Source organism: Phyllopteryx taeniolatus, chromosome 21 (assembly GCF_024500385.1).
Source record: "Phyllopteryx taeniolatus isolate TA_2022b chromosome 21, UOR_Ptae_1.2, whole genome shotgun sequence".
Lineage (NCBI taxonomy): Eukaryota > Metazoa > Chordata > Actinopteri > Syngnathiformes > Syngnathidae > Phyllopteryx > Phyllopteryx taeniolatus.
The window spans coordinates 4,985,648-5,013,226 of record NC_084522.1 but is presented as its reverse complement, the minus strand read 5'-3'; the positions used below and the strand labels follow the sequence as shown (position 1 = coordinate 5,013,226).

General features: G+C 41.4%; 1 protein-coding gene across 2 annotated transcripts in view; it reads right to left on the bottom strand.

The window, feature by feature from the left end:
- Positions 1-27,086, bottom strand: part of col8a2 (collagen, type VIII, alpha 2) — a 36,522-nt gene extending 9,436 nt beyond the window's left edge. Inside the window, exon 1 of one of the 2 annotated variants that reach the window (XM_061760638.1) lies at positions 25,710-27,086. The gene's annotated coding sequence lies outside the window, so the exon portion shown is untranslated. Of the gene's footprint in view, positions 1-25,391; positions 25,410-25,709 lie in introns of those variants that run through there. The other variant, XM_061760642.1, reaches the window with a different exon arrangement.
- Positions 27,087-27,579: the final 493 nt, after the last annotated feature.

Below are 27,579 nucleotides of genomic sequence, written 5' to 3'. Positions count from 1 at the left end.
CTGTTTTTACGACTGTGGCGTGCTCCCGTCAAAACACCCAAGGAATTCAAGACATTTTTGAACAACATATTTATTGCCATGGTGAAATTGGCTGGTTTTGGGAGGAAATCTGTCTCATGCACAAACATTAGGCTTCCACCGTATTGACATCACTGAGAAATCAAGTAAGCCCGAATCTACACATACGTTCAACAGAACCCTTTGTGAGAAGTCGTTGTACTAGTGCACCCTTGTCGTTCTGAGTTGAATTGTCTTATGAGTGAGGTCAAAGAGTGTACTAATACATGGACCGTAGGATGGATATCAAGGATATGGAATAAATGCAGAGTACAGCGTGTACAAACAAAGAACGAGCACCGTCCCAAGTTGTCCGCATCGGACAGACAGAAGACACACACACCGACTAATGAAATCAGCAGCACCAGAGGTGAAGGTACTCAACCTTGAGTTCCCTAAAGCGGTGAGGTTGGATCCAGACGAGCAAGTATTTCCTCAACCGCACGGCCACGGGGAGATGAACGCTACACCAAGAGTGAGGATTCAGTGTCGCTGTGGGGAAAGAAACTGCTGTTTTTGTGGTGAACATTTGAGAAGCGCCTTGAGTGGAAGACGCTCTCCGCGATGTGCCGTGCCGTGCTCGGCATTTTACAAAACACGCATTTCGGTCGATGAATTGCATCTTATAGCCATAACCTTGACCCAAATCATGCATGAAGCCATGAGTGGTTTTGCTGTTTTTCAACCGCGTCAGTCCTCATTTACAAAATATTCATTTGTTGGGAACTTTCAGAGCACCAGAGGAGAGAAAAAAAAACACACGATGCATTTTTTGCGGTCAGGCTTGAGTCTAGACGTAAGCATAATAATGAGTTTTACAGTTTGTAGAGGAAAAAACAGAAGAGCCTACCTTATGCAAACACACACAAATAGTAGTGAGGTATTGCTATCACCTACAGGGAATTCGAAAATGAGTGCCGCAGTTTAAAGAAACTACTCTCAGACCTATTGGGGAAATGTGTGTGTTCTTGTCTTTCTCTCCATTGACATTTCACTTTTAATTTTACGGACATTTTTCTATGTGTGGACAGTTTGGGTGGTCCAAACAAGGAAACGGCTGCAATGGACTCCTTTCACTCTCTTGGACTGTTGAATGAATGGCGCTTTACTATAAAATACTTGCCCTAACCCCACAGACTCTGTTGAAGTGTGACGTGGCTAAACTTGTCTGACTTCCAACGTGTTGGCATTTCTCTCTCTCGTAATTGACGCGACAAGCCGAGATTCACCCCTAATCTTAATCTTCTACTCAAAAGCTGTGTTGATTTCAAATCCAAAGTAATGCAACGCCGCCCTCTACAGGGTTCTGATAGCAATTGCAGTGGTTAACAAATCTGAATTTCACAGACAAGCTGGGGGAGAATGTTGTAAAATGTACTTGATGTACTTGGCAGTAAATGGAGTCAAGTCGACAAATGTAAACATGCACGGCTGTGCATGAGTTAATTAATTTAGAAAGTTTTTAAAAAAAATCCACTTGCTATACATTAGGCATTGATGTTCCTGTCACTTTAAAAAAAAAAATTTAAATGGGGTATACTGTAGTGTTAACGATCCTGCTGAGACACACACAGGCATGGTCTCAATTATATTGTAAAAGTTTTCCACATAATGTACCTTGATGTATTTATCTTTCTGTGGTCTGGACCTCCTCAATGCATGTTGACATCTTTACTCTTAAACCTAGTGTCATGTCATGTCAGTGAACTACAAGTACTAACATTGTAATTGTTCCGTGTGTAATGAAATACGTGACTGTCTGGAAACGCATGCTCACTAACTCATTGTTTGACACAAAATTCAGCTCTATTCATGCATGATTCTTTCATCCCTTCTATTTGAAAATATTCTGTCTCAATGCTAAAGGAAAAAGACAGCATACCTAATGAAATCGAGAGGGGAGTGATGAAAACAGTCTCATCAGTTCAGGAAATTGCACTTTAGGGGTAGAGTTATGGATTCCCAACACCCCGAGAGGTTAGAAAGAGTTGAGTGGATGCTGATGGCGTGCGTACATAAAGAGAAGAAGTACAATTTTAAAAGGAAACAGTAGGTAGAGAAGAACGTGCGAGGATCAGGACAGGATAAAATATGTGTAAAAAACAGATGGGGGTCAGGTAGAGGGTTTTTGCTCTCTTCATGACATCATTCAGAGGAACATTTAAATATTCTATGCACTCACTGAAGTGGAAAAGCAGATGTGCTATTTATAAAACAATCTATCTATCTTTCTATCTATCTATATATATATATATATATATATATATATATATCCTGTTTATTGAACGAAGCAGGTGCAAAAGCAGTCAAATGAAGGAAAAACTGATTTATTTTCTTTTTTTCTCAAAAATAAACCTGGAGCTTGCCTACTCTGTAAAAAGTCAGAATCCTGAACCCTGTATGAAATGCGTTGCTCCCCCAGAGTGCAATGTAATTTATTACATCATCGGCTCTACCCAAAAAAAAATATTCAGTGATGGCGAGTGTGTGTGCTGACTCCCACTTAACATACGTTTGAATGTGACTCTGAATGTAATTCTGAACACAGCTGCATCGTAGATCGTATTCAAAACACCTGAGATAAACTGCATGGGGGAGCTGAGAACCGTACAGTCCACCCAGTGCTCCACCAAAATTCTCCCTTTCTCCCCCTCGTGTTCCCCTTAAGCCTTCTCTGCTCGGCTCATTCTTGGGGTGAATGCGTTTATTGGGAGTGCTGCAAAGAAACGTGCAAGCAAAGCGTTTCTCTTTGGAGCAATTTGACTATCACTAACTCAATTAATTTCAATCAATAACTGTCAATTCTATTTTTCAGCGTCTCTGTCGAAAGAGCAAAATGATCAGTACACGAAGAACAACAAACATAACGTGAGTGAGACGCGGGTGGTTAGGACATTATAGAGCATGCAGCGAGCTGATTGGCTGACACAAAAGGAGCTCAGTGGCTGACACAAGAAGTCAAAACTGCATTCTTCACCCATTGACAGATGATTTATTCTCCTAATAATAAAGGTCCTCCCAGTTAGGAACATTAGTACAGTGTTCCCCTGCATATTTTCGATCCTGGACTCATGGATTTGCATATTCACAGACTTTCTTTTGGACCAGTCTTTCAGGAACTATGTTGAAGTGAGTTGAGGAGCTTCATTTAGTCAAAAGTATTGCTTTGGCGCCATCATCGAGCATCTTGGTACGAAGAAACATTGTTGAAGTGAGTTGAGGAGCTTCATTTAGACAAAAGCAGTAGTTTGCCACCATCTTGTGACAGCTACAGGAACTTAAAACCTTTGGGGGGGCATCAATTAGCTGATTTTTGCAGTAATCCTCCACAATTCCACAATATAAAGCCAAAGCACTACTTTTATATTAGCCAGGGTTTTGGACTGTCTAAAGGAAGCTCCTCCCCTCACTGCCGCAAAGTTCCTCGGCACCGAGATGCCTCAAGATGGCGTCAAAGTACTACTACTATTTTAGGCAAACAATTTGGGCATTTCAGAAAGAAATCCGACGGGTTCAATTAAGCGGGTCTAATCCTGGAATCACGACACAGATGTTTTGTTTTTTAACACAGAAGTGGAAAAAAGATGAAGCTGCAAGTAGCCAAGGACAGCTTCCAGGAGGAAAGTCCTCGCTGTGGTCGCTTTCTATCAAAGGATTCCACAGTTTGACGCTGCATGCAACACAAAGCTAAGACAGACCATTGACAATATGGTCTGTGTTAGTCTACCAAAGCGTGGTGATAACAGGAGATGGAAAGCAACATCAAGCAATGAGTGTCGATGACTGAAGCAACAAGACGAGGAAGCACAGAAACCACAAAGCAGACATGGAGTCAAGGAAGAGAAATGAAAGGGAGAAGAACGGGAACGCTCCAGCTCCTGATCTCCCTGCTGACCCACTTCAGATGTGGCCAATCATCTCGCTCCATCCTCTGGCAACTGAAACAGCCTCACAAATGCATGCATGCGCCAAACACACAAACGCACATGAGTTGTCAGCAAAAAAAGAAGGGAAAGACCTAATTTTCTGTCTGAAATGGAAAGAAAAGAAAGGTAGAAGGGGGATTATGGTTTAATAAGGTTGCCGGAAATCTTGGTTTAAATCCCCCTCAAGGATCTGAAATGCCTGCTTGCTGCAGGCTACTGAACTACACATTGAACGCTCAAAAAAACTCCAGATGTGGGGAAAGGTCATCCACATTTGGAGAGATATTTCTATTTCAACTCTACAGTATCACCAATGATTTGTAAATCGTATTTACAGTAGGAATGGTAAATAAAATGACAAACTTATTAACTAATATCCACACGCAGCCGACACTGAACCCATTGGAACAGGATTAACCGATTAATTGTAAACGTAACCATCTTTAAATAGCGGCATTACAATCATGAGGAAAATGATTGTGGAACAGTTGAAAATCCTGACGATAGCTTGCCATTCAAGTGAAGCGAAGCTCAACTTTCAGTCAAACCACAAACCAGCAAAATTCGCAGCGCAAATCATCAGAGTTACAAAGCAAAACTATTAGGGTTGCTCTAGACTCAGTGACCTCAAAGATTACTCCAGGCTTTCTCTTCAATCTGCAGCACTTTACCGCTCAAGTTCGCCATTGATGATAAACACATGAAACAAAATGAAGGGACACACCATACAAGCACAAAAGGATTCCTTCATTTATTAGAGGAATGGCAAGGACACTGTCATATTAACAGAACCGTTGGCCCTGGAGAAGCTCTTTGGGCTAAGTGATAGTTGGAGCTTAAGTTAAAGTGACACAAGACGGTCTGAAGTGAAAAGAATTGACTAAATTAGCAAGCAAGCCAGTGTGCATTTCTTTTTCGACGTAGGAGGTGAAGTCAAAATGGATATGCAGTGAGCTCCTGCACAAATCGTATTTTACTGCTGCCAATGAAAGTATAGTGTAACCTCAGTTTTCGTGATTAATCCGTTCCAGAAAGTCTGACTAAAACCAAATCGTACGAAATCCAAAGCAATATTTTCCATAGGAAATAATGTAAATCCAATTAATCTGTTCCAGACACCCCAAACTATGAACAAAAAATACATTTGACAGAGAATAACTATCACTTTTGACTAATGAAGTGGATAAATGCAAACTTCTTAAATTATATCTTTCTTGCCTTCTTTAGCAAATGGCTGATTGCATATCATGTAAAAAGGGTTTAACAGAAGGCAAGGTGCATTCCACAGCGCAAGCTTTTAGTAACAACTCGGTCTATCCTTTAGTAATCCTCTCGGTCTACTTGGCAACACTTGGACAAATTGGGTCAACATTTGGTGTAAAATCATCTAAAAAAAATCAGCCCTTCATACGAAAAGGATGCCAGTATAATGACAATTTCATCACATTTTGGCCCTATGGTGGCTTATCTAACGGTCGCACTCATTCAGTCGCATTTTGTGCTTGTATCTTGAGGGCCACTGTTAAATAAGCCACTAAGTGGCCCAAGAAAGTGTGGTGAAACTGTGTTATTATACTGCATACTTTTATTTTGAAAGTTTGACTTTTGTCAGGATGTGTTATGTTGAGTGTTGCCGAGCAGACAGGGAGACTTGTTATTGCCTGAGTTTTTAATAAAAGCTTGTATTGTGGAATACGCTTTTTTTCTGTTGAACCCTTTATGGATGAATGTGCAACGTTTCCGGGAAATGAATTTATTTTACGAAAACCAGGGACAATGTTTAGACGGGGGGGAGAAAGGGTCAAAAACCAAATCATATGAAAACTAGGGCATACAAAATTTCAGGTTCCACTGTACATAGTTTATGGAGAAAAGTATTGAAATAAACCTCTCAATCGATTAATGAATCAGTCAAAGCTAGGCTAGACACATTAGTTAGACATCTTCAACTTTGTGGGAAGAGTTTGGAGAAGGGCCTTCGCTGTACTCTGGTGTACAAAGCAAGGTACAACCCAAGCCACAGTAGAAAGTCTTCCAAGAAGAGTGGAAGCTCGTGTACTGTTCAGGCGGCCCAAAACATTGGTCTTCTTGGAGTTTAATACATGAAGAAATCAGTGGCACATTCAGCACAGTGTTGAGGTCAAGAATTTCCTTTGCCCCTGGGTCTTTTTTTATTTTTCTTTCTTTTTGAGGTCTAAAAGAAACTTGCTGAAATAACTTCCATAGCACAGCGTTCGGAACAGAAATTCACTGAGCTGAATCCCAGTTGAGCTCCATTAACTGTTGATTGGGCTTCTTTTTGATTGATTACTTAGTTAAAGGGCTGCCGACCACAGCTGAATGTTTTATTCTCAAGCAGAAAAGAACCCACAAAGGCCCCCTCCCAACCAATCACCCCCCCCCCCCCCCCCCCCCCCCCCCCCACACACACACACACATAGTATAGTAATATAAACACCAGGATACGGTGCATAGTCCCTTTGGACTGTAGGGCTCATAGAGGACTGCGCCTCGCCTCCCATCAGGGTCAGCGTAAGTCTTTATTAGCTGTTGGCTAAGAGTGCTGGCTGGAGAAGAAGACTTTTCCAGCACTGACCTCGCACCTTCCAAAATCCTCCTCGGGTTATAAAAACATGCTTCTGTGAATGTGTGTAATATAGACTCTTTGCTGAAAGATAGCTGGAGGTTGTAATAACATCTAATGATCAAACAGCAGGAATTAGAATGATAAAATGGAGAATGTAAAAAGTATATAAATGTCTGTGATGCAAGCACGGAACAAGTTTGACTTTTGGCTATGTCTGGCTATGCAGTACTGTATTCCATCCATCCATTTTCTGAGCCGCTTCTCCCCACAAAGGTCGCAGGAGTGCTGGAGCCGATCCCAGGTATCATCAGGCAGGAGGCGGGGTACACCCTGAACTGGTTGCCAGCCAATCGCAGGGCACATACAAACAAACAAAACCATTTGCACTCACATTCACACCTACGGGCAATTTAGAGACTTCAATTAACCTACCATGCATGTTTTTGGGCTGTGGGAGGAAACCGGAGTGCCCGGAGAAAACCCACGCAGGCACGGGGAGAACATGCAAACTCCACACAGGCGGGGTCAGAACTGTGAGGCAGACTGAGGTTATTTATTTTTGTCATTTCTAGTGGTTCATAATCAAATGTTACAATGACACACCAATGACAAATTTGCTCAACCAATGAGGGACGAGCAGTAGTTTACCCACATGGTGTCATACGGTATCCTAATTGAATTGTTGTTAATTGTTTTTTTTAGTTAATATTACAATTCAGTTGTATTTAACTTTTAAATTCAATATATTTACATGTAATCTATATGAACAATTAGCTTTCAAACATTGATTTATTTAAATTAAACTTTTATGTGCAGTATGTTTTTTAATTGAACAATTATTTAATTGTTTCCCGTATTTAAGGGCAGTGTTAATGTGCATAATGTTACAGTGGCTTACAATAATATTCAATATACATTTTAGTAAAATAACACCTCTGCTTACTACGCAACTGTATTTAATGTTGGCCATGATGGAGGTAGTTGGAGAATAAAGTTTTATTTTGTTGTTTTTCTAGGGGATACTTGGTTGAGACAATGGCCAACATAAAAATCAACAAACTCAGAGACAAATTAAGGGTCCTGTCAGGCAATTTATTTGTGATTCACTGCTAGTTGTACATGCTTGTTTGCTCGATATCAAATGGAGACAGAGAGTCATTGGGTTGCCAGAAGCAATAATTAAACTCTGCTAACGCAGAGGAGGAAGCAAAACTGTCTGACTGAATTGCTTTTCATCTTCTGCGGATGGAAAGATCACTGCAGATAGTCGGGCCACAGAGTTCATATAATAAAGGCAGAGCTATAGCCTGCGGTGGCGAACACAAGCTGTCATCAAGTTTATTTGGATGATTCGACCCATATAGGCAGATAAATAATGGCCAGAGGAGAAAGTGCATTTGTTGGACAATGAGCTATGGGAGGTACGTCTCCTTCCTGAAAATGTATGAGGTAGACGGGAGATAGGTGTCCTTTTTTTCTTCTGTATCGCTGGCACAGTTTCTTTCTGTGACCTCGTCTCCCCCTTGTCAACATCCTTCCACTCACTTGACACTAATGGTGAGCGGGTGTATCGCTCCCTGCTGTGTGATTTATTGCATTGCACTTATATTCAAACCAGATCTTCCTATTTTACTTGTCTTATCGCCACAGTCCGGCCAACAGGAGACACACAATTGGGTGTTTCACTGGTTATGAGACAGCATATGATAGAGATCAAAATGTACAGAGGTGGTTGAATTCGCTAGCACTCCATCAATGCATTATTAGTGCATATTTGTAAAATGCTCCTCTATATTTTACTGCAAAGAAACAATGTGCACATATGTTACTGTTGTAAATCCCAAACAATCAGAACAAATGGGCTGCAGGACTGTCTGGTTCTCTCGCCAGAATGTCACATTTGATATTTAATGACAACAAAATTGCCATAATTGTGCTGCTTTGCGTGAACTCCGTTCGCTTGCTTACCTGCCTCATGGAATTCTTGCAGCGCCGCCAAGAGCCAATACAAAAAATGCACATTCAACCTCTCCAAGGGCAGACACGATAATAACCTGCTCGTTACATGTTAAATGGCTGACATTGAGAAGGGGGGGGGGGGGGGGGGGGGGAAGGAGGATATAAATTATTTTAAACAGTCTGCATCTGTATTCGACGCTTTAATCAGATCATCGACAGTCAAGTGTAATTTGGAAAGATATGATAAGCCTCAATGCATCTAATGACCTCTAACCTGGCAGCCCAAGCAAGGGGACATTCTTGAGTGTCTGCAGTTAGCGTCGATTGAACGGCCCTCACCGAGATAATCACCACACCAAAGGAACTCATGGAGAAAACTACTTGGCAGCAGAACATGACAAAAATGATTGGTGGGAAAAATGTTCGGAGAGGAATTCAACTCTGGAGTCGCACATTCCTGTACACTAGACTGGCTATGGAGCAACTCGTTGTCTTCATAGGCAGCCACAGGTTCTTTAAAAGTATTAAACACTGGTTGATTATACAGAACAGCAGCTACTGTGTTTCAACACTGAGAGGCTGCAACAGAAGACAAAGTTGACAGACACTGACTATGAATCAACTGATGAAGCCCAAGGAGAAGTCAGCTGAGAATAGATGTCAGTGGATAACAAATGTCTACTTGAGGAAACATGAAAAACATCCCTCATATTGGAGTTTACCATGTAGGCCAGATAGAAACCTGCAGTGCTACCCGCTATTCACAGTTTATAAAGTTTTATATTTGTCTACAGATTCCACAAGATGGCGGGGAAACACAACTTGTCTAAATGAAGATCCTCAATTAACTTCAAGATAGTTCCTTGACACAAGATGGGATGATTCCCCCCCCCACCCACACACACACACAAAAATCTGCAAATTGGGGTATTTGGGAATGCCTAACAGCGAATATACAAATCTGGGTCAAACAGAAGTAGCTGTCAGAGGGACCTTTTCTGGACACTCGTATGACAAAACCAAAGTGTTTTTTGAAATGAAATTGATACCTTTATCAGTCCATGTTAGAGAGTCACTCTATGGAGGTCTAAGCGAGAGAACCTTTAAGTGTGTTTAGTGTGTGTTTATATAGTTTCAATGTGTTTAAAGGGTAAAAGCTTTGTATTCCAGATTTGTACCTATTCCAGTCGTGGAATGCACACACCTCAATTATTCTCCTTTCCTCTTTTTCTTCATCTCTGCCTCCTTCCTCCCACATTAGCAACTCTGTCTTTGATATCAAAGTGAGGTGAAAGATTAAAGCCAGGGGTGAGGAGAAGAGTTTGCTCCAGCTTTAAGAGGACGCCTGATCCACAGAGTTATTCGCCTCTGCGCTCACAACCTCCTCTGTTCTGGTGACCGAAGACAGCTGCGAAATAAAGCGAGGCGTTTGTTTCCTCTCGTGCATGTTGACACGTTCATCATCGAATGCAACTTGGCAGGCTCTCCGCCCAGGGTTTGATGCGAAACATATTCACTCAATCCTCTGTTATCCATTTACAGCTCATGTTCAAACATCCCGGGATGGATTTAAAGGTCTGCGCTTGGGAGGAATGTGACCCTCAAGCTCTGTGAAAACAAGCAACAGCTAAGCTTCCCTTTGAACCTTTTGCCTTTGCTCCCACTTCACACCTTTTTACAGTTATCTGCCATCCGCTTAGCACGTCACTCAAATGCCACACCCTTCTCAGCTGAGATCGGACCGCGGCTCATCATGTCGTAGCAAGTGTCACTCATTCTGGAGCAGTTGGAGTGGTCACATCCCGGGACCATGTTTGTTGCCCCTGTCACTCTTCATTGGTTTGTGGTGATTTTTTGTTACCACAAACACTGAGAGGGGTATTTTTACTAGGATATTTGTGGAGGGGATAATAAATATTAATTTTATAAGACTGGGAGGGGAGACACGTTTCCTACTCCATTGAGGTTAAGATGTTAATCCAGATGACGTGATGGAGAATAAATCACTATCATTAGAGTTTATTGCGCATATGTCGCCCAAAGTGGGAGGAAAAATTCATATTCCCTTTTATGGGATGTTTTTAGTGGATTTCAAAAGAGAGAAAAACAATCCATCCAAAAACAGATTTTAGCATTCCTAGTTGTGAAAATGAACAAATATGAATGGCAAAACCATTCATCCGTTTCATCTTATTTTTGGTAATGTGTTTTCTCAATCAGAAAAATACCATTCTATAATATGGTACTACATAAAAACATACAGTAATGACCAAATGTAAAGAATTAAACCATTTTTCCATTCTTTGCTTCAATTGAATGGACATTGTGCTGCTCATTCTGGTGGGTGTGCCTTGGCCACCCGGGGGTAGTATAATACAGACATGTAAATATACTGTACAGGGAGACGCGACAACTCAATCAGCCGAAAATAATAGAGTTCCTCGCAGAGGATAAAGAATATATGCCTGAGAGTATTGTTATATTATCTCTTTACATGTTAAACTAATTAGCGAAGCAATGTGGTTGTTTTAAATAGATGTGTAATTCTCTTTGTTCATGTTAATGAGTTGAGTTCATCGCTTCATTACAGCGCACATATCACAAATCAAAGCAAAGAAAACGACAGAACGACAGCTCGTGATCTTGAAACACTCGTGAAGTGACGTCACTTTCATCATCAATATAACTTTGAAATAGAAACCGGTTGAGCACGAGTAAACAGTTCTTTGCGTAAGAATCTTCAGCATGTCCATACTGGGGATGGAGATGAAGTTCAGGTTAGAGACTGCTAGAGCAATCATCTTGTTCCTGCAACCTGCTGTTAACTGGAAACCGTAGGCCTTGGCCAAACTACAAGCTTCTCCTTAGGTATGAACCTGCAAAGTAATGCACGCCCCCTCTTCCCCCTCTCTGATTCCAAAGAATATTTTCAGCGGACTTCAGCAACCTGCTACGAGTTCCGGGGGAATCAGATGCACCACAGTCACGTGTCATCAAGGTTCATCTGCCACCAAACGTTATGTAACTGTTAAACACTGCGTATGGACCCACGAGTCAACGTGTGTTTATTGTCACAGTAGCAGCAAAAATGTAACCGGTCTTCTCAGCAGCGAGTTCTGAGGTTTCTGCATCACTCCTGATAAAACTGCCATGAGATTCAAATTGCAACCAGATGGAGAATTTCTGACAGTGCTTTCCAGTTGAGCAAAGCCATTAAAGCGTGAGATAACGTGATAAATCTGTGCTCTGAGGACAGGTGACACACAAAAGACCGTGCAGTACTACAGGAGCTGAAATTAAACACAATCTAGTTTAGCACAATGTAAGAATACACAGAGTCTATCCATCCATCAAACCATTTTCTATCCTGTCCAGGGTCGCAGTGAGCCGGAGCATATCCCAGCTAACCTCGGGTGAAAGGCAAACTACACCGTGGACTGGTTGCTAATCAATCACAGGGCCTGTAGTGAAACAGACAGCCATTGATATGAGCTGACCAATGACCTTTATGACCTTGCGCAAGTGTCACAGAGGATCATCGAGGACCATTTAGCTTAATTCTACAGTATGTGGCATCATCTGAGATAAGTAGAGCGATACATCATTTTGACTGGTGACATAGAATACATGTCATTTACATGACGTCAGTCTATTATACACAGCAATGATCGAATGAAATAGGCCAATTGCATGGCTGCCTGCAGCAAACACAATGACTCGAAGTCTCCCTCAAAATGTCTCTTTTCTTTCAAATCAAAAAATAACCTGGCTCCATCACCATCAGACGTGTCTTTTTATTTCGTCTCTGTGCGCTTTGTCAACCAGCTTGTCCACTTAGCTCGGTGGAATTAGGAGACTCCTCACACATGTGGGTGTGTTTTTACACAAATGACCCAATGAGGACAGGAGACATCCACTCAAATCAAGGAAGTTTTACATGTTTCAGTGGAGGAGATGGTGCCCCACTTTTGCTTTGTGGGAGGTGGAAACACGGCTCGGTGGCATCTCGTGCCTACCACAAATTGTGAGGGGCCTGTTAATTAGAGCTAATGAGTTTTAAATAGACTGTAAAAGCCTGATTGAGTGTGAGGGTGCATATGTGCTCGAGGCATGTGCATATGTACATATGCATCACAGATCTCAAAGGGGAAATCAGGCCAACATGGGTTAAGTTTCCTTTCGATATATCAACATATATGCAGTACAATGTCTCCAAGTGAAAGTCATTTAGTCATCATTTAGCTAACTAACCACAAACGATAGACTAAAAAGAAATCCCGTGAAGATTTGCTCCACTTCTTATTAGACTTGATGTGTTATTATTGGGTGTGCGGAGTGAAAAAGTGTCATTCCAAATGTAAGGATTTTGTCAGAAAATGATACTGGAGAAGAAAGCTGGAAGAGATTCATGGAGAAAAGATGCTGAGGGTTTACCAACACCCGGCTCCGTATTTGCACTCACCCAGCTATGTTAACACAGGCCGGGCCTGCGTGGTATGAGAGTTGTGTTTAGACGGCTTTTCACAGCCCCCTCAGCTGAGAGCAGTACAAATAGACCCAAATGCCAGAATAACAGTTACGGGAATGCAAGGCGGCATAAGTGGTTGTTGGGTTTGGATGAAGATTTGAGATCAGAACCTGACAGATAAACTCGCCCCCGCGTTGCTGCGAACACGCTCGTCATGCTGTTAGTTGATGGTGTTCGTGTAATTTCAGCTGAGGGATTTAGGTGATGTGGCTAAGTGTAAACCTGAAACTAGAGCGTTCCCCTGCTATACTGCTCATTTTTAAGCGATTGTTTTTACAGTATACAGACATGCCCAGTTTAGAGTCATCCGCTTTTAGTGCAGTACCGGATTTTACCACGACATGCCGGGCAGCACTGAGGTCTACTGGAAGAGATGCAGCGTAATTAAGAGGGAGAAGGAGAGGCAGAGACTGTCCCCTACGAAACTGCAGTAATAGTCATTGTTCCCACATAGCAGAGAGAATATATAGCTGCTGTCGGTCAGAAACCTCACATCTTCAAAACCAGCACTTTTAAGGAGACCAAAAAAAACATGGCTTTTTTGTTGAGCCACTAACATTAAGCCAGGTTCAACACTTTATATTGGTAAAAAATATATATATATAAAAATAACATACCCACGTGAGGACTGACCAATAGTACCGATTTGTGAAAAATATGAAAGTGATGAAAATGAACTGTGAGAGAATGCCATTCACACAAGGCAGAATGAGCACGCATCGGCAGTGCTTTTGGGCGACCAGCGGAGCGTCTGCAATTGTGTTGTCAAACATTTATCGACAAATATCCGGAACAGTGTTACGGGCGTAACGAGTTAGGGTTCAGTGTTTCCTGTAACAAACTGTGGACAATCCGTAGCTCTGTCTAAATGGAAATGCCATTCATTCATTCTGCCTTCCAAATAAACCAATACAAATGTGTGTAATTTGTTTTATATTAGAAAACTAGCACTCTATAATATTGTACTTTACTTTTAAAAAAAACACAGTAAGGTCATACTTAAATACAAGGTAAAGAATTAGCCAGCACGGTGCACGACTGGTTAGCACATCTGCCTCACAGTTCTGGGGACTGGGGTTCAAATCCCGGCCCCACCTGTGTGGAGTTTGCACATTCTCCCCGTGCCTGGGTGGGTTTTTTTCAGGCACTCCGGTTTCCTCCCACATCCCAAAAACGTGCGTGGTAGGTTGATTGAAGACTCTAAATTGCCCGCAGGTGTGAATGTGAGTGCGAATGGTTGTTTGTTTCTGTGTGCCCTGCGATTGGCTGTGCTGCTCCTTCTGGTGTGCGCGTCTTGGCGAACCTCGGGGCAGTCTAATACAGACCTACGGATAAACATGCAGCTGGTCACAACTAAACTCGGTAAGCTGCAGTATTATTAGTCATTCTGTGTAGAGGATAAAGAATATATGCTTCTGAGTATTGTTACATTATATGTCTTCATATGTCTCGTATCTCAAATTGTTGCTTGCAAGTCAAAGCAAAATATCCACCAAACAACGGTGTCTCAAAAAACGCGTAAGGTGGGTCATTTGTACCTTAAAGCACCACTGCATTATTTAGAGTTGTATACATCATTGTCTCCAATCTTATAAAAGTACACCAAAGTGGAATATCACATACAGTATACAGTAGTTATGGGGGGAAAGGACGACAAGCAACAAAACTTTTGTTGAGGATATTTCTGTAAATGCCACATACGAGACATATGCAAGCAGAATGAGGTTACTACAAATATGCATTCCTCGCTCAAAGGCAAGCGACACTGCTCCATCAATCAGTACTTATTGAAATTGTTTTGGTCCACAGTGAGACTTGGACCGATGGCCAAGCCATTCCGACTGAGCTACTGCCTGCCCAAAATATAATTGACAAGAAGATACTGTTTAAGATTTGCGTGTTTCTTTTATCAGATAATCCATTCCTCAGACTGGAAACATCCTCCCTCGCAAAAGAAAAAGAATGACATTGATAAACACTGTATTTCAAGCAGGTTTCTTACTACTACCGCGAACAGCCCCTGCAGAGCCTTACCTTACCTCCCCCGTGTCTCACCTTGGATAATGTAGTGCAATGTCTGTGGTTTCTATTAGTATGACTTAAAAAGCACTTTCACGCTTTCAATGATGGGTGCTGCTGTCTGCTGCACACTTGTGTGCATATCTGTCAAAGTGTAAGTGTTTATGTGCGAATGTGTGGCGGTTCCAGCCTATGTTTCCATCGAGCACGCCAAATATCTTTCATCAAGGCATACACCCCACCCACACCCTTCCACCAAAACCCCAAATCTCTCGATGCTTACCACAGCTCCCAGCCTGCATCCACACTATGGGAACAACAGAAGTGCCCTCACACACATAATTTGACTGCTACAATTAGCTTATCACATAAACACAGATGTGCAATCAAGTCTAGACTGATAGGGGAGACAAAGCCCTACCATCTGGGTTTTCCCTATTTCTCTCTCCAGACACACATACAGTGGAACCTCCACTTGGGCAGCATTTCTTCTTCTCAATGTTCAGTACAACATCCATTACTCGTTGATGAACATACAATGTATCGTATTTACATTGTAACATTAACTGCAATTCACGTATTACACTTGTATGTAATTGTAATGTAATTCTAAATCCAAACAAATCAGTGGTTGACCAGAGTCCCGGAACCAAACCAGAACGTGGTGGTGAAAGATGCGAGAGACATGCATGCGTCATGGAATTTAATGTAAACTGAAGTAATGAAGTAGTACAAATACTTCGTTACAGTCCTTAAGTAGATTTTTCAGGTATTTGTATACTTTACTTGAGGATTTATTTATTTTTCTGATGACTTTTACTCCTGATATTTGAAAACAGATATGGATACTTTCCCGGAATGATTTGTGGCAAATGCTTTGTTTCTTGTGCCAGCCTAAAAGCTACCAGCTTCTTGTCTTTAAAAATTCTCTGTCTAATCTGTTAAAAAAAAAAAAAAAACACATAGAGGGAAAATAGATTTGTTTTCTTCAGGTGCTACAATTAGCTAATTTAGCATCTTTTCATTTATAAAGTTAGCATAAAAGCCTGAGCCAACACTAGCTAGCGCTTGGTTTTGAAAAAAACAAAATAGGAATCAATGCTACAAAAAAAACCAGTTTATGTCGTGTGAGTATGAGAACATCTGTGACAACAATTGTCTACTCCGCGTCCAGCGTGAGGTTTGAATCGGCAGCCTCTAATGGGTCACATCCTGTCACTGAGGATGTAACGGACATCCAAGCCTTCCTCTTCTGTCTCACTGATATGTCCATCCTCCTCCTCTTCCTCCTCATCCTCCTCGTCTTCTTTCCAGTCACAACATCCCAGTGATAGAAGACAGGGACTGGAGCACAGTGACTGGCTTTTGTTTTCCAAAAACTGAATGAGAAAAATGATGCTGTGGAAAAAAAAAAAAACTCAGATTATAAATTCAGGCCTGTTGACTCAAATGTTTCCTTCAAACGCTTTAAAATGCTCCAGGTTTCACTTGGGCCAGAAATGAATGACACAAAGTTGAGCTGATTGCTCGAGCTTTTGAGGTATTAACTGAGCTTATTGCAAAACAGCCCGGGTGTTCTCGACAGGGTAATAAACAAAGAATTCGAGGTTGCAGAGTCCAGGGCAAAGTGAAGCGGAGTAATTCTGTGTCTGGGAGAAAACAGACGGTCCGTGCATGTTTGTGTTGTGAACGGCTCAAGTCGCCGGGTCCGGTCTAAGACGCCACATGGTTCTGAACAAATTCAATGCTCCTCCAACTACGTTTATTTCCTCTTTTTTTTTTATTCTTCAGCTTTCTTGGTTCTTTAACCGCTTGCTTCCTCTCTCTCTCACGATAAACTCAATGCTCTCTTGTACCCATTTTCCTACTTTCTGTTCTAGTTGGATCCATCGGGGTGCCTCCTTTCCAAACCTATACAGATATTTCTAATATCTCTATCTCACTCTCACCACAGGTCAGGAACACTCCGGGTTTGTGTGGTTTCTACCTACAGTAGTTTGGGAGCAGTCCAGCATAGGCATTGTTGGTCTCTATGTCAGGTCCAGCTTGTGGATCGGACCTAGACCCTCAGTTAGGAAATGACTACTTCCCTGCTTCAAATTGGCAATGAGACAATGGGCAAATGAGTAAGCACGATTGGAAAGTGAGAGCACACAGCCATCTGCAACCCACATGAAAGTGTGTCATCATTGATTCAAAGCCCCGCATGTCCAGAAATAGTTTTACAATTGCACATTCGCATGGTTAGCATCAAGAGAGTCTTGTTTTCTTTCTTTTTTCTTTCTTTTTTTTTTTTTTATTCCATCCTCTAATTCTGCTACTCATCAAGTATAAAACTTGCAGATTCGATCGACATCATGTCGACCATATCTGGCCTTGCTCAAGTTTAATAGGTTAATTCTTATGCAACTAACGCTGCATTCTTAAAGCCCAAAACAGCTTCTTAATCTGGCTAATCGTATTCTTGTTAAAGAAATGGCAACAAAATTGGATACACATGCATGAATATCGCATTTGATCGACACAAACTCTAAATTTCATCCTTAAATAATTTGAACCTCCTGGCATGCTGATTTATGAAAGCCATCCCATGTGTCGGACACAACCATCCATGACAGTGTATAATTTGCAAGGATAAATATTCCCAGCATATATTCAGCAAAAGAACTCAGTGAGAACTTTTTTCTTTTTTTCTCCATTTTATTGTTTCACCGCTTTTCTGCTGATTACAGGAAATGATTAGAAGAAAAGCCGCAAAATAAGGACTGGTAGTGGTGTCGACCGCCTCATGCCAAGGAAGGTTGCACAATAAAACCTTTTGCTCAACAGGCTCAGTCTGCACAGAAAGGGTTTAGTTTCTAAGCCAAGGCCTTTTCAAACACACAGTCAGGGAGCACTTAAATCCTGCACTGAACAATCATGGGATACCGTAATGTCCATCCATCCATCCATCCATCCATCCATCCTCAATACAGTGATAGCGTAATGTCTCGGGATAAAATTGTGTGTTTTCTGAAACTGTCAAAGATCTCTATTAATTTCACGTGGCGCAGCGGTACGTGGAAATTGGTACACACTTAAAAACTCATTCACTGCCAGCCTTCCCAGTTAACAGGGATATTTGACTTCTAAAGCCGTCAATGGCAGTGATTGTGTTAACATTGTAGCAACCACCGCTTAATAGGTTATGACAAATCTATATTTGCAGAAGAAATGCCACACAATTTGTGCTGGTTGACTTTAAAGAATGAATTGCCTTGTATTCATTCCTTGGAGGGGGAAAAAAGTGAGTCAAGTTGAATTTCAGATGTTTATCTAGGCAGAAGCAGACAAACTCTGTTAGTGGGTTTAGAGTTAAAAGGACAGAGGGTTGGCACATCAGAAACCATGTGGCAGGCCCTTGGAGTTACCTGCTATTGTAATAGAATGAATAAGAGACAACTTAACAAAGCAAACTTGACAAGGCACCAGTGTCTCCTGGTGAAATTATTGAGGAGAAGAGTGAAAACATACAGTAGACTCCCATTCAAAAGCTATTCGAACAGTGAGACCAATTCTTTTATTTTTTCCTGGATTTGAATGGATTCCAGTTACGGATTGCTGCCCGTGTAATTGATCAGCCAGGACTCTAAGCATACAGTTTGCATCTTATATTCATTTTATTTCCCATCTCTGTGTGCTCTGTTTGGCTTGTTTAAGCTTAATGAGCTTCAGATTGGTCCATTGGTTCATGTGAGTGATTTGGAATTTTCTTTTTTAAACTTTTTCTTTTATGTTTCCACTGTTTATGAGCAGCTGGATTTTGAAGGAACGTTCCCAAGCTCTCTTCCCGGCATTCGAGAGGCAGGCTACGGTTTTCAGGATTGTAGGACCCAGAAGGACCCACTTTTGTCCCCCAAGCTGATCTTCTCCTGAATTCTCTGAATTCTGACCTCTACTTATACTTATTTGTATTTCTACCTTTACTTGTGTCAATAACTGTGCTGCTTTCTCCTCCATTATTTGCCCCACGGGAATAAAAAACGCCCAAAAATTCTGAATCTGAATCTGACAGGTGTTTTATGTTGCCCCGGTGTTGTAAATGGGGATGTTTCAGTTTTGGGTGTTGGAAAAACTCCATTTATTTACAAGGGTAACCAACATGAAAACCAGAGAGCCATCTATGAGTGAAAACCAAGCAATTGTGAACCTGAGTGAAAATGGAAAATCAACCATTGGTTATAACCAGTAGAGCCATTTTGAATGCCTGGAGAAGAAAGAAGCCACTGGGGTTCCAAGTACTCGACGCCAAATGGGTAACTCAAAGACACCAATGCCTATTGATGACGTAAACATCAGAGAGTTGTGAAGAAAGACCCTAAACCAATTGTTGATGACTTCAGCAATAACCTCCAGAGGTCAGGAGCAAATGTCATAAAAATGACCAAAAATACAGGGTGTCGCACAAGTCACTACACGCGTAAAGCTTTGACACTCTCCGCATTCGCTGACTCAAGCTTTTGCTGAGTTCCAGTGAAACCCTCCAGACAGACTTTCACTGGCTTTGTGCGAACACCTGTTCGGTGTTTTCATCAGTGGTGTTAGTCGCAGGACTTTCGCTGCAACGCTTGTCAAAAGAGATCCTGGGGTAAAAGTTAGACGTGACAGCGAGCATTTGGACAGCAGCTTCGCGCTGGCGTGTCTTCTCTAGAGAACCTCGTTGTCGCAGCATGGCCTCTGCACACTGTTGTGTGCTGGTGTTAAGTACGTTATTGCTGTGATATCAGATATAGGTCAAATGAAAGTAGAACAAACCAGTTGTGGGTACAAAATCCGAATTGCTTTGGCCTGCAGTGTGAATCCAGTCTTGGGAACACCCCCCAACCTCTGCATCTCTCTGTAGCTCAAGATTTTAAATTCAGTACCAGAGGCTTGCTCTAAAAATGATGACTGTGGTTAAGCCACAAAGCATATGGAAGAAATAGATCAGTAAGTTTTTACTGGTTCAAAACTTGTCAGTTGATATTAAGTTTGCTGTCATCTTCCAAATGACACGGTAGTCATGATGTATAAGCATATAACGCAAATGTCAATCTGAAAACCATCCGCTCCCTGCAGAAGATGATCTGTCAAAATAAAAGGCCTCTTTAAAATTATTCTAACACTGCAATAACCCCTTTGCCGTGATTTTCTCTTTTAACAAACTGCTTCATATGTGTCTAAATCAGGCTCAGACTTGAACAAAAACAAAGTCTGGAGCATTTCAAATGGTCCAGAAAGAGCTGTTTCCAATTTCTTACACGCTGACCTATCTCAAAAGGAATACATCCACCTTGCATCCAAAGCGAAATAATCAAAATAAACATACGGCTCGTGAAATACGTTGGAACACGATGAAAAGAGGGATTGTATACGTTTTAAACTCTAGTGTTGACCTCTGTTACGATGTGGCCCAAAGTTCTGCCATAAATGGTATACCAGCCAGTGAAAGGAAGCCAAATAAACTTACCTGTGTATTTTACCTTTGCTCATTTGTGCAGCTACCTGAACTCGAATGCCAAAATGCACGCTTGATTTATAACCCAGAGCACTATTGCCACCTGTATTGCGTAAAGTTAAGTCCACAGCCAACTGTAAGTCAAACAATATCATGTGATGTGGTATGGATGCCCTTTTTTCGTGACTGTGATTAGAGAGTGGGGGGTCACAACCAAACTCCCACAAACCTCACTCAGCCTCAGTGGGCGAACACACGTCACATCCCATTAACTAGGAACAACACGTTTGCTGGAAGAGCACTGAGGGTTTTATTCCTCTGTTTGTTCCTGTTTGATTCCCTTTGAAAACATGAGTCTCGCCTGAAGAAAAAAAAAAAGAAAAAAAAAATCAGACATACCATTGGAAAAAGTCTTGAGCTTTGGGTCCGGGAAGTATTGCTCAATACGCTTGTTTTGACCATGGCGTAGCTACTGCACTTTGCTGGGCTCAGTGACTAAAAGCAACATCTGGCACTTTTTTTTTTTTTTTTTTTTCACCTGAGAGCAGGATTCGCTCCATAGTCTGTAAATCAGGATGGAAAGATTGGGAAGACGTGTGGAACGAAGTCAAGAAATGGTGAACAAAGCAATGATGAAAGTCTTCCACTTTTTCCTGCTTATATCTGCTAAGCAAGGCCCGCGATAACCTTCACGCAGCATTTTAACAAGTTCCTTGTAGGTGTGAGAGCCTGTAAAGACAAGAGTCAATGGGAGACAGAGAACAAATAACAAATCTTACTCTTACTCCGTCTCGTTTTTGCTGCCAACGTAGTGGAAAAACTCCCTTTTGTCCAAGTTTATGAGAAAGTGACTAAGAAGAGACATGTAACACAGATTAAATAGGAGACACAGTGGAACCTTGAAAAAAAAGCCCCTAACCACAAAGGTCAAGATACATTCTAATACACAGTGAAAACCCACAATTAATTACGGTTTGTAATTGCCTGTAGATGCCACAAGACAGCAGCAAAGCACTTTTTTTTATACTAGATATAAGGCTGTGGAATCCAAGAAGCTACGAGGTGGCGCCAAAGAAATGTTTTTATATATTAGAAGGGGCTTTGGCTTGAGATGCAAGAAAAACAAATCTGTGAGTAGGCAAATTTGCAAATGCCGAACTGCGAATATGTTGGGGTTCACCGTACTGTCTACACAGGCAGATATGCAATGCATTAATTTCAGCAATACCTATAAAAAAAACACTAGATGGCAGTATTTCTCGGCAGAAAACCGTCCCTAGCTATATGTCTGTCAGGCGTCTTCAAATGGAGATTAGTTTTAATTTATTTGTTAATTAATTGTTTGTAGTAAATGCAGCATCTCTTTCTTGGTTATGCGAAGTTAAGATACCAATTTAAATGGAAAAAATAGGATTATATGTACAAAAAAGGCTCCAGCACGCCTGCGACCCTCGTGAGGAGAAGCGGTTAAGAAAATGGATGGATGGATGGATGAATAAAAACTATTACATACTTAATCACAGTTGCTGAAGACCTGATAGTAAGGTGCCCGAGACAGGTCACAACAATTGCAAACGCCACAACACAACGACATCAGCCAACAATAAAACCACTTTGACCAGTGATTCCCAACATTAGTGTACTCCTACGGTCACTCCTTCTGTGTCTTTTGGCAAGATAGTCAGATGTGCTGCGGAAAATTATCCAATTTCACCTTATTGGTCCAAAAATAACGATAATAATTTTTGTTCATCTATCAATCCCAGTGGAGGATGGTGAAAGCCGGAACAATTAAATGCTCTTCCACTAGATGGCAGAAGGTCCAGTTAAACAATATTCAATTAAACAGGCCCAGATTTCACAGTATGTACATCTGTGTGTAAATATTGATCATCATTATTTCAGTATAGAGTACATACCTTTGTGAGATTGTTTTGCAAAAATCTGACTTCTGAATCGCCTCATCCTATTATGACACACTAGTTTTGAAATCAGAAGTCAAGGATAATGGTTTGTTCAACTATTGTTCAAGTAACTGTAAAAGGGGTTTGGAGGCAAAACATGCTTACAGTAGTTCATTACTATTTATTACATATGAATATTATACAAACATTTGGAACAGATTTGAACAAGAATCGTGGAAGTTGAGACACATGATTTGCTTTTGCGGGCCACATAAAATGATGTGGCGGGCCGGATCTGGCCCCCGGGCCTTGAGTTTGAAATCAGTGGTATACACAAACAAGAAACATCTGGACATTAAATGGTTCTTCTTTTACTGTATGTTATCTTTTTGTTCTTCATCTTTAAGACTCAATTAGATTAAAATGCAAATCCAGCCGATTAAGCCTGAATGGTACGGCTTTGATTAAGACCAGTGCATGTTTTCTGTGTCCATCACGCTTCTGAACAATTCTTCTACGGGAGTATCAGCAATAGAACAGAATGCAAGTTGTGCAGAATGAAGAGTGCAGGCATCAATGTGGCTGCAATTACTGGCATGGTATTCTGTCAGGAAAACACATTGAAAGAAAGCATGAGCCTTGGCCAGGCTCTGAAAGCAGGGACATGTTTTCACTCGTGTGTGTGTGTGTGTGTGTGTGTGTGTGTGTGTGCTTTAATGGTTTCTATATGTGTCAAAAAACATTCCTGTCAACTGGCAAATTGAATGGCATCCCCATTGGAAGATGTATGAATGTAAATATGTTGATTATGACCTGAGCAGAATACTAAAATATGTCAATATCATGAATCGTCATGGTTAATTAGTGGTCTGGGAAAAAAGGACTCAAAATGACTTCAATATTTAACTCTTTTACAATCACTTAAGTATCCTGAAATCAATTAAAGAACTTGTCCATCCGTTTGGAATGTTAGGAGGGTGTACACGTTCCAAACAAAGCATAAAACTGCACGCATGGAGCCCCTCACTTCCACTTCTTCAGAGTGGTCCAAGGCATAAGCAAACTAAGCACCTGCTTAGGGCCTTGCGTCCACTAGGGGGCCCCCCAGAGCAATTAACAGTCCACAGAGACTGCAGTAGTATTTTAGTTTTGTTTTGTTTGTTTTTGTTTATTTCTTAGGTGGGCAGGGGGGGTAGTATTGAGAAAGAACAAAGTTAGATTTTTTTTTAAAAAAAGTGAAATATTTGGATTAGGGTAGCATCTTTTTATTTTCTTTTTTAAAAGTTTTTTTACATAGTTTTAAGACTTATTTAACTATTTGTTTATTAAACAGTTTTTGTCACCATGTTTCAGGTACCTCTGTTCTGTTACATCATTATTTGCTTGGCATTTGATTGTTTACGTGTTCTTGCGCTTTATTATTGTTTTTTTTGTTTATTGTTTATCGTAAACAACAATCATAAATCCGATACTTTTACAGGAAATGCATAGTACACTGGTTCATTGTTGTTACTTTAATGTGATATTTACTCTCTCACTTAGTCCACGCATTTTCTTTTTTTCATTTATTATACTTATCATAATCCCTCAAAGGGAAATTCTAAAATGAATGTTCAATAATCTATATTACTGGCAGCAATGGATAATAATAATCAAATTCAGATCTTCAACATGTCCTCTTTTCTGTCTGGAGAATACTGTACTTCATAGATTGCCCCCTTGTGGCCAAAGGTTGTAAACTACTTTACAAATCAGCAGCTTTGTAGTTTATAACAAAATGCAGTTGGTTCATTTGACTATAAATTTCTCATTTTGTCCAACAAGTGTGAACATTTTGAGCGCATGCTGTGGAGAAAATACTGATATAAGAATCACATGTACCAACAAGGTGCCAGGTACATTGATGACATTTAGATCATTCTTTGTCTTTTTGCTGCTTCTTTCGCCATGACATCATATTTTCTCCCAACTTTAGCATGCAGTGCAGCGGTCGAGTCTGGCGATAGACGTGCGTCACAAGCCTAGAGGGGCTGATTGGCTGAAAGTCCTTCAGCTCCTTGGTAGCACACTTTTGGAGAACATGCCTAAGGGGTTGTCACGGTTACAGCACCATAATGCCAGCCATGCAAATACATCAGGTGTGTTTCCATGATAAAGCAGGTGAGAATTCAACCAAGCAAAAAATATATATATACAAATCCAACACAACCTCAATATGCTGATAAAATACACCTGAGGTCCTAAAGCCTTTTACTACTGCACCGATACTTCATTTCCACAGGGAGAGGCCACAGTTGACTGTGTCATCTGAATGTATGCAACAAACAGGCGTGCATGCAGGCGACACAGATCGACGTTGCCAATTGTTTTTTGGAAATCAGAACTCAAGTCCACTAGTTTTTCCAGGGCCATCCCCTTTCTGTTACTCTCATTCTTCACGTCTCTCAATAATGATGCTTCTGTACTCATGTAAAAATGGAGGAAAGATGTATACATTGACGCCATGGCATGCTCCTTTTTTGTTTTGTTTAGAATTTTCCCCCAGCTGTCCGTCTCATACTGCGTCGCGAGAGCCACCTGAGAAGTCACGGCTGCTCCTTCTGTTCGCAACAGACGGATGTCGTTTCAATGGAATGCGGTGACGCTTGCCAGTGGCATCGCGGAAGATGCAGAGAAGAGCAGAAAGAGAAAAAAAAAAAAAAGTGGTGACATGTGTCGTTTAACTGTTTTGCTTCACTTTTTTGTCAGTCGGGTCCAAATAAATACCATACAGTCGTCCAAACTATTAGGCTGAATAGCAAATTCAAAGCTCTACCTGCACAGAGATTATCACACCCGAATGAAGCGCATTACAGCCGCTTCAACATTGTCAGTCTGTGGATGCAGCAACAGTACACCTGCAATTCTAATTAAAAGAAATAATAATAATCCAAACCATGTGGCGTCTGGACAGAGAGGCAGAGAATAACTCCCATCAGGTCATTTAAAGCATATTGTCCACAGAAGCTCCTTTCTTAAAGGTAACCATTTTAATCTTCAGGCTGTTATTCTCTGAAGTAGTTTAGGACTGTGGAGGATTATGTAGGTCCCATGACTAACGTCTGTTTTTATTTTCATGTTTTCTCCTCCTTCCCGGTCACTCCTTCTGTTTCTTTTGGCCTCGCCACCGTGGCCACATGTGATGAAGTGAAAGACAGCAGCTGACAGGACAGAGGGATGCAGGAAAGGGCAAGGAGGCAGGTAGAGTGCTTACCTTTCTCTCCTTAGAGTGTCCAGCGGCGGGGTCGGGGGAAGGGGGAGGGGGGGCAACACTGGGGTAGGTGTGATCTTCAGGTGGATCTTGTCTTCTACCTCCCTCCTTCAGCCACGTGTGTCTCCCATGGGATGGAGTGGCATCAGATGTTCAGTGAAGACCAAAGTCAAGAGGAACGACTCAATCGGTCCAGTCAAAAATGAGAAAAAAACACGGCAAAAAAAAGAAAACAAGAAAATTAATTCAACCACAGGTGCAGCAACCTGCCTTTTTCAAAGTTCTGTCAGTCTCCAGTAAAGAAGAAAAAAAAGACAATTCAATCCATGTGCTTTTTGGCAGAGTGTGAATTTGATAGGATGGAAAAGGGGAGGAAAAAAAGAGAGGGAAAATCCTCTCTGCGCCGTGTTCGAGCAGTCCAGACCGAGGTCTGGGGGAGCACCTTCGCAATCTAAGCACTCCCGTACTCCAGGGTGGAAAGTAGGAGGGAGCAGGTTTCGGGAGGGAGAGAGAGGCAACAAAAGTGGAGTGAGACTCTGCTAATCAGGTAGTCAGCAATGTATATTGAGCTAAGGGCTGAGGGTCCGAGCAGGGTGCACTCCCGCTTCCAGGATTTATAACCGGAGGCCGTGCAACTGGTTGGACCAATCTCCCTGGCTTACGCCTCGATCCCTCTCCCACAAGCTTATTTTTGGAAAAGACAGACAGGATTGTTCACCGGGTTCACCCCCTTCGTACAAAAAAAAAAGCAAGTGTCTGCGTGCCGAAGGAGAAGGGGAGTGCGCAGGATGGGGTGGGGTACTAGCAGCCCTGCATCGAGGGGTGGGTGGGGTAGCGTTTAGAGGAGAGCGAAAGGAAAAAGAAGCAAAATGTTTTTCTGTCCAATTTCACCTCTCAATAAATCATCAAATCATAATCTTTTTTTTTTTAAAAATTATCTTTTCAATAATCCGCCGCATCGAGCACAACTTTTTGGCACTGAGCAACCCTGAGATGTTAATCCTAAAATCTCCCACAAGAACTCTCTTTTTCTTCTCTTGCCTGCAGCGCCAATGTGCAATTAATAATCTCTCTGCATGACATAACGCTGGGAACCGCATTACACAGAGGGGCTTTGTTGTTGTCCTGTTTGTGTATAATTGTTACATGATATAGAACTCTCTTGGGGTTAATCACCAAAGCATTCCAATTCACATTCAACAGCCCTGCTATTCACTGCATCGAATACATTTTACATTGAGAAAATGCCAGGTAGTTTTTGGGAAAACGCATAGATTCCCATCGGCATCGAAGCCGAGCTGTTAGAGATCATTGTGCTGCGGGAAATTGTCAAATTTCACTTCATTGGTCTGGAAAAAAATATATATTTACTACAAATAATGTTCATCTATCTACGCCAGCGACGTATAGGAACAATTAAATGCTTTTCCACTACATGGCAGAAGGTACATTTTTGGGGGGACTTATTTGTTTGGTGGTGCAACATGAGATATTTTCCAATGTAAAATATGTGCCTTGGCTCAATGAAGTTTGGAAACACTGGATAATTACTGGATGAACTCTAGTGGAGATTTTCTCAGACGAGTATGTTTAACAATCTTAGCATGTAGTGATTAATGTACTTGACTTCTGACTGGTTGGCCTGGGTGAACGTTGCGGGATCTCCAATTTTTGGGGTCTTTGTTCTAGTTCCTCAAAAGGTGCGTGATGGGGTTGAGGTTAAGCCTGTAATGATACAGAAAATCTCGATACTCAAAAACACAAACCTGTCACCTTTAAACCGCGACACGCCCCTTCCAACTCCCAGAGTTTGTGCCTCCAATCCACTTACAGCCATATTAGCATACAGTGATATCCAACTTTAGAAACATTA